The following is a 7,151-nucleotide window of genomic DNA, read 5'->3' on the forward strand; positions in this document are numbered from 1 at the left end:
AAAAAAAAAAAAAAAAAAAAAAAAAGGTGTTAGGCCACGAGAATGAACTTTAAAAATAGCACAGAAAAATAATATAAAAGGAAGCTCTTAAATGTATATTTTTAAAAAAATCTACTATGTAGTGGAATACGTGGGACAGACTGGTTTCATGGACTTGTTCACTGATATTTTGCCCTGGACCTTGACAAATTATGAAGTAGATATTTTTTTTTTTTATCTCCCAAAGGCTGCCTACATTATACCACCAGGGTATAATGGGATCTAGGGTTGTAAAACGTTGGGGGACACAAAGATTGAGATCTCAATATAAGATAACCTAAATGAGAGGCTGGAGAGATGGCTCAGCAGGTATAGAGGTCCTGGGTTTAGGTCCTAGCATTCATCTCTGGCCATTTACAACTACCTGTAACTCCTGTTTCAAGGGATCTCGTGCCCTCTTCTGGTCTCCACTGGCATCTACAAGAGCCTGTCTCAAAAACAAACAAGAGAAATAGAATTTCCTGTGCAGGAAGATTGTATTTCAGGTTGCTAGCAAATGTGTGTTAAAGAGAAATGATCTACAATCAGCGAGGAGGGGAGAAAAGGAGAGAAAAGAAACTTGTGTACAAACCGCAACGCTGCAGCGCAGCTGACCCGCGCGGCCACTGGACAGCTGCTATGCTTTGCAGGGTTACTTTCACAGTGCTAAAAATACACAGCGATCGCTCATCACTCCGACCTGGGGGGCCAGCTACAGGGATTAAGTGAAGGAGCGCGCGTGGAGCGTATTGTAAACAGCTAGCGGCTGTTCACAGGAAGGTGTGTGGGAAATGTACCGGCGATGGTGTTTGCCCTGTTGTCAAACACAGGGGCCGAGCTAAGAGGCCTGAGTTCCCTCAAGACTTCCAAGTGCTTTTTTCCTGGCAAGTGGTCCTTCTGCACTCTAGTGCAAATTAGTCCACCCGGCAGCTTTCAGGAAAACACACTTGGATGTTTTTCAAAACCTGCTAGCCCAAATCTAACGGTGTTTTTTTTGTTTTGTTTTGTTTTGTTTTTTTTTAAAGGTAATTAGAGAGAACTGGAGGCTGGGATCCTCCGAGGCGTGTGAACTGCCATGAACCACAGGTTAGTATCAAAAGGTTGGAGACTGGAGCGAAGCCTGTCTCCAATTAGGAACCAGGTGAAAGGGACACTGTAGCACTTTCTTTAAATCCTTAACCGGAAACCGCCCTACTGTGTCAATGATCTGGCTGGGGTGGGGGTGGGGTGGGGACTGGCATAGAGAATGGGAGCTGTGGAAGAGATTGGCTGTCCAGTGCAGCAGGGGATAGGCCTGATGTGCAAACGGAAAATGGAAGCCTGGTGTGTCGGTGCATGCCTGAGATCCTAGCAAGAATCAAGCAGGCCGGGCTGGAGAGATGGCTCAGGGGTTAAGAGCACCGACTGCTCTTCCGGAGGTCCTGAGTTCCAGTCCCAGCAATGACATGGTGGCTCACAACTGCCTGTAATGAGATCTGATAACTGCATTTGCAGAGGGGACCTAAGGTCTGTTTCCAAACCCCGAATGGGGGCAGCTCACAACTTCCTGGGACTTCAACTCCAGGGCATCCAACACGCTCACATAAGGTACAGTCTTCCATCACATTAATCAAAATAAACTTTAGAAAGTCTCCTGAGGAAAATGGGCTGTGTAGGGAGATCCGAATGGCTCAGTTGCGTAGGGGTGCTTGTACACAGCCTGACCCTCACTGTAACACTGTCAAGGTTTTCCAGTGGGGCGTACATATATCGAATCATTCCATTTCATGATGGAGAGGCCAGAAGAGAGTGTTGGATCCCCTAGAGCTGCAGTTATAGGCAGCTGTGAACCTTCACAGTTTGGGGAACTGAACCCACGGCCTTTGATGATTAGCAAGTGCTTTGAACTGCTGAGCCATCTCTGCATCCAGTAGCGGTTCCCTCTTTCTGGTTATCATAAAAGATGCTTTCCGCACTCGGGAGGCAGAGGCAGGCGGATTTCTGAGTTCGAGGCTAGCCTGGTCTACCAAGTGAGTTCCAGGACAGCCAGAGGTATACAGAGAAACCCTGTCTCGAAAAACAAAACAAAAAAAAAAGATGCTTTCCGGGGGGCTGGAGAGATGGCTCAGAGGTTAAGAGCACTGACTGGGGGCTGGAGAGATGGCTCAGTGGTTAAGAGCACTGGCTGCTCTTCTAGAGGTTCTGAGTTCAAATCCCAGTAACCACAGGGTGGCTCACAACCATCCATAATGAAATCTGGTGCCCTCTTCTGGGGTGTCTGAAAACAGCTACAGTGGACTTACATAAAATAAATACATGATTTAGAAAAAAAAAAAAAAAAGCACTGACTGTTCTTCCAGAGGTCCTGAGTTCAAATCCCAGCCACCACATACTGGCTCACAGCCATCTGTAATGGGATCTGATGCCCTATGTCTAAAGATAGCTAAAATGTACACATATACATAAAATAGATAAAACTTTTTTAAAAGGGGAGAGAGAGAGAGAGAGAGAGAGAGAGAGAGAGAGAGAGAGAAAGAGATGCTTTTATAACACACATAAGTTTTCATAGAGATATATGTGTTCTTTTTCTCTTGGTAGCATACCTACTGCTAAAAGTGGAATGTATGTGACCTATAAACTTGTCAAATTGTTTTCCAAAGTGGCTGTGCTATGTTCCCCATTGTGTTAGGGACATGTAAGGGTTTTTCATTTTTATGTGCCTTAAAATATATAATTTTATATGTATGAGTGTTTTACCTGCGCACTCCATGCAGGCCTGGTGCCTGTTGTGAGTTCCCATGTGGATGCTGAGAATTGAACTTGGGTCCTTTAGGAAGAACTGCCAGTGCTCTTAACCCCAGGGCCACACTTCCAGCTCCCCTCTGAGGTTGGTCTTGCCTTTCACTTTGCTTATGGTTATGAATTAGCATCTCATTGCATTTCGATTGTATTTCCCAAATGGCTGTTGATGCTGAACTCAGAATGTGTTTGTGATTGTTTTGTTTTACTCTAGCTGTCTTCAGACACCCCAGAAGAGGGCATCNNATCTCATTAGAGATGGTTGTGAGCCACCATGTGGTTGCTGGGATTTGAACTCAGGACCTTCGGAAGACCAGTCAGTGCTCGTAGCCGCTGAGCCATCTCTCCAGCCCTTGTTTTGTTTTAGATAGGGTCTCAGCATGTCCTTAACTCACAGAGATCCTCCTGCCTCTGCCTCCTGAGTGCTGGGATTAAAGGTCCAGCCAGAATGTATTTGTTAAATGCAGGAATAAATGTGGGAATTTACAAATTAAATAGCCATGCTGAATTTTTAAAATTTGTATTTATTGCTGGGTATGACAGTGCACACCTTTAATCCCAGCACTTGGGATGTAGGGGCAGGCAGATCTTTTAGTTAAGGCCAGCCTGGTCTACAAAGTGAGATCCAGGACAGTCAGAGCTAAACAGATTTTTGTCTTGTTATTGTTGTTGTTGTTTTGTTTTTCAACACAGGGTTAGGGTGCCAATCCTTTGCTCCCCTCATTGGCTCCAAGGGTGTTCTAAGGGTACCAGCACATACACTTACACAGGCATGTCCGCATACATAAAAAGAAAAGGAGTACTTTAAGAAAAAAAGGCAGCTGTGATAGCACACTTGGTAATCTCGGTGCTAGGCAGGTGGAGCTAGGAGGAACCCGGGGGCTTGCTGGCCAGCCAGACTAGTTGAGGCTGCAAGCTCCAGTTCAGTTAGAAACCATGTCTCAAAATATAAATTCGAGAGTGGGGGCTGTAGAAATGGCTCAGCAGTTAAGAGCACTGACTGCTCTTTCAGAGGTCTTGAGTTCAAATCCCAGCAACCACATGGTGGCTCACAACCATCTCTAATGAGATCGGATGTCCTCTTCTGGAGGGTCTAAATACAGCTACAGTGTATTTACATATAATAAATAAATAAATCTTTAAAAACAATGAATTCGACTGGAAATGAGAATGCCCAGGGTTGACCTCTTGCCTCTATGTGTACCCATACCACACACACACACACACACACACACACACACTATATTTGCATCTTAAAACTGCCTGTAGCTGGGCGGTGGTGGCGCACACCTTTAATCCCACGCTTGGGAGGCAGAGGCAGGCAGATTTCTGAGTTTGAGGCCAGCCTGGTCTACAAAGTGAGTTCCAGGATAGCCAGGGCTATACAGAGAAACCCTGTCTCAGAAAAACCAAAACCAAAACAAAAAAACAAACAAAAACAAAAAACAACAACAAAAAAACTGCCTGTAACTTCAGCCCCAGAGGAACCTGTTCCCTCTGTGGGCATCTGCATGTATATGTACACAAATACATAATTTAAAAAAATCTTTTAAATAGGTATACTTGGGGGTTGCATGCACTGAGTACATGAAAATATTATAATAAAACATAACTTTCATTATGTCGTATGCTAACTGAAATGACTTTTCAAATGGAATAAGAAATGAATTTGTTGGGGGCTGGTGAGATGGCTCAGTGGGTAAGAACACCCAACTGCTCTTCCAAAGGTCCGGAGTTCAAATCCCAGCAACCACATGGTGGCTCATAACCATCCATAACAAGATCTGACACCCTCTTCTGGAGTGTCTGAAGACAGCTACAGTGTACTTACATATAATAAATAAATAAATCTTTAAAAAAAAAAAAAAAAAGAAATGAATTTGTTTCTTTTTTTCTGGTGCTGGGTCTCAATCTCAGCCTTACAGAGTATTCAGGGATACATTTGTGTTGAAGAACACTTGGGCTTTTTGTTGATAGGAAATAAATTCTACAAATTTACCAGCAGGGGGCGCAAGGAAACAAGCTTTAAGCTTGCATCCTTATTTTTAAAAAAACAGAGCCTTGCCAACCTGTACCTTGCCGTTATGTTTGCCTGTCTGTTTTTGATACAAGGTGTCATGTAGCCTGACCCAGGGTGGCCAGGGACCACTCCTGATCTTCATGCCTCCAGGTGCTGGGATTACAGGTGTGGGTCACAACTCCCGGCCTTGGTCTTGTATTTGGAAAACATTTCTCTTGAATTTCCCAGAGGAATCTGCCATTGTACAAAAGAACCCTTGAGATAGGCTTTTTTTTTTTTTTTTTTAAAGATTTATCTATTTATTATATGGAAGTACACTGTAGCTGTCTTCAGACACTCCAGAAGAGGGAGTCAGCTCTTATTAAGGATGGTTCTGAGCCACCATGTGGTTGCTGGGATTTGAACTCTGCACCTTTGGAAGAGCAGTCGGGTGCTCTTACCCACTGAGCCATCTCTCCAGCCCCTCGAGATAGGCTTTAATCAGAGAATCATTCCTCTTGATTCTGCAGCACAGACAATATCATAGACAATATGGTGTTTTCTCCGCTGCTTGAATTTTGCTTCCAGAGGTCCTGAGTTCAATTCCCATCAAGCACATGGTGGCTCACAGTCATCTGTAACGAGATCTGACTGAAGACAGCTACAGCGTACTTACAGATGCTAATAAATAAATCTTGAAAAAAGAATGGTTCTGAGTTGGTTTGAAGTGATACAACTCCACCCTGTTATAGGACGGGTCACCAGTGGGGGCTGTGAATGTTCTAAAAAAGCTGTGAACTGGGGATTTAAAAACTACCTTCTGGGTTCAATTCCCAGAACCCACATGGTAGCTAGCTCACAAATGTCTGTGACTCCTGCTAGAGGGCATCTGACACCCCCCTCACACAGACATTCCTCCAGTTAAATCACCTATGTACGTTAAAAAAAAACAAACCAAAAAACAAAAAACCCTACGTTAAGGCAGGGTGGTGGTGGTAGAGGTGGTAGTGGTTGTGGTGGTGGTGGTGGTACACACTTTTAATTCCAGGAGACAGAAGCAGGTGGATTTCTGTGAGTTTGAGGCCAGCCTGGTCTACATAGTGAGTTCCAGGACAGACAGGGCTACACAGAAAAACCCTGTCTTGAAAAACCAAACCACACCAAACCAAAAACCCCTACCTTAAGGGCAGATTTTTTTTGTTTGTTTGTTTTGTTTTTGTTTTTTGAGACAGGGTTTCTCTGTATAGCCCTGGCTGTCCTGGAACTCACTTTGTAGACCAGGCTGGCCTCCAACTCAGAAATCCGCCTGCCTCTGCCTCCCGAGTGCTGGGATTAAAGGTGTGTGCTACCGTGCCCCGGCAAGGGCAGAATTTTATACCACATGAATAATATTTGATAAAGGTGTTATTCAGATACCCATATATATCTTCAAAGGTGTCAAGGCCAGAATGAATAAGGAAAGATGCTTTCACAGACCAGAAAGGACATGGTACCTGATGTCACGCCTGCACCTGGAACAGAAGATACCAATGGAAAGGGACACTCACATCACACTGAGATTTAGTTTATAGCAATCTACCAGTGTGATTTTTTTCTTTTCTTCTTTGAAACATGGTCCTATATAGTCCAGGCTAGTCACCAACTTGCTGATGTCTGTCCAGACGTTTCTTGGCCCCTGGAACATTGTTCCCCCAGGGGCATAAGGCTAGAGTCCTCTGGAGTGAAGATGGCCGGAAGATCTAGCCACCATAAATTAGAGAATTTCTTTATGGCCCGAGCCAAAACAGAAGGACCATGGAAGTTGGGTTTGTATATCATATAGTTTAAAAGTTCTAAATTAGCTAGACATTTGTGCCTGTGATTCCAGTACTTGGGAGGTGGCAGATGGGTCAAGAGTTCAATGTTGGAAGGGACTTAGCAGTGCACGCCTTGCATCCCAGCACTCAGAAGGCAGTGGCAGGCCAATTCTGAGTTTAAAGCTATCTATATAGCAAGTTTCATGCCAACTAGAACTACATGGTAAAACCAGCAAGCTTGCCTAAAATGGGGCTTTTAATTTCAACAATGCCACGCTCACGCTAGTAGTGACTCACAAAGGTCTAAAACCCTGGATGAGTCCTGAGGAAAGTGTCTTGAGGAGACTCAGCCTCTTGGAGTCCTGGCATTTCCAATAATCTATATACAGGAACCCTATCCTCATGTTAGTATGGTGTATGCTCTCTGTCAGTATTATTATTATTATTATTATTATTATTATTATTATTATTATTATTTGGTTTTTTGAGACAGGGTTTCTCTGTGTAGTCCTGACTGTCCTGGAACTCACTTTGTAGACCAGGCTGGCCTCCAACTCAGA

This window comes from Mus pahari, chromosome 23, assembly GCF_900095145.1.
Source record: "Mus pahari chromosome 23, PAHARI_EIJ_v1.1, whole genome shotgun sequence".
Classification (NCBI taxonomy): Eukaryota; Metazoa; Chordata; class Mammalia; order Rodentia; family Muridae; genus Mus; species Mus pahari.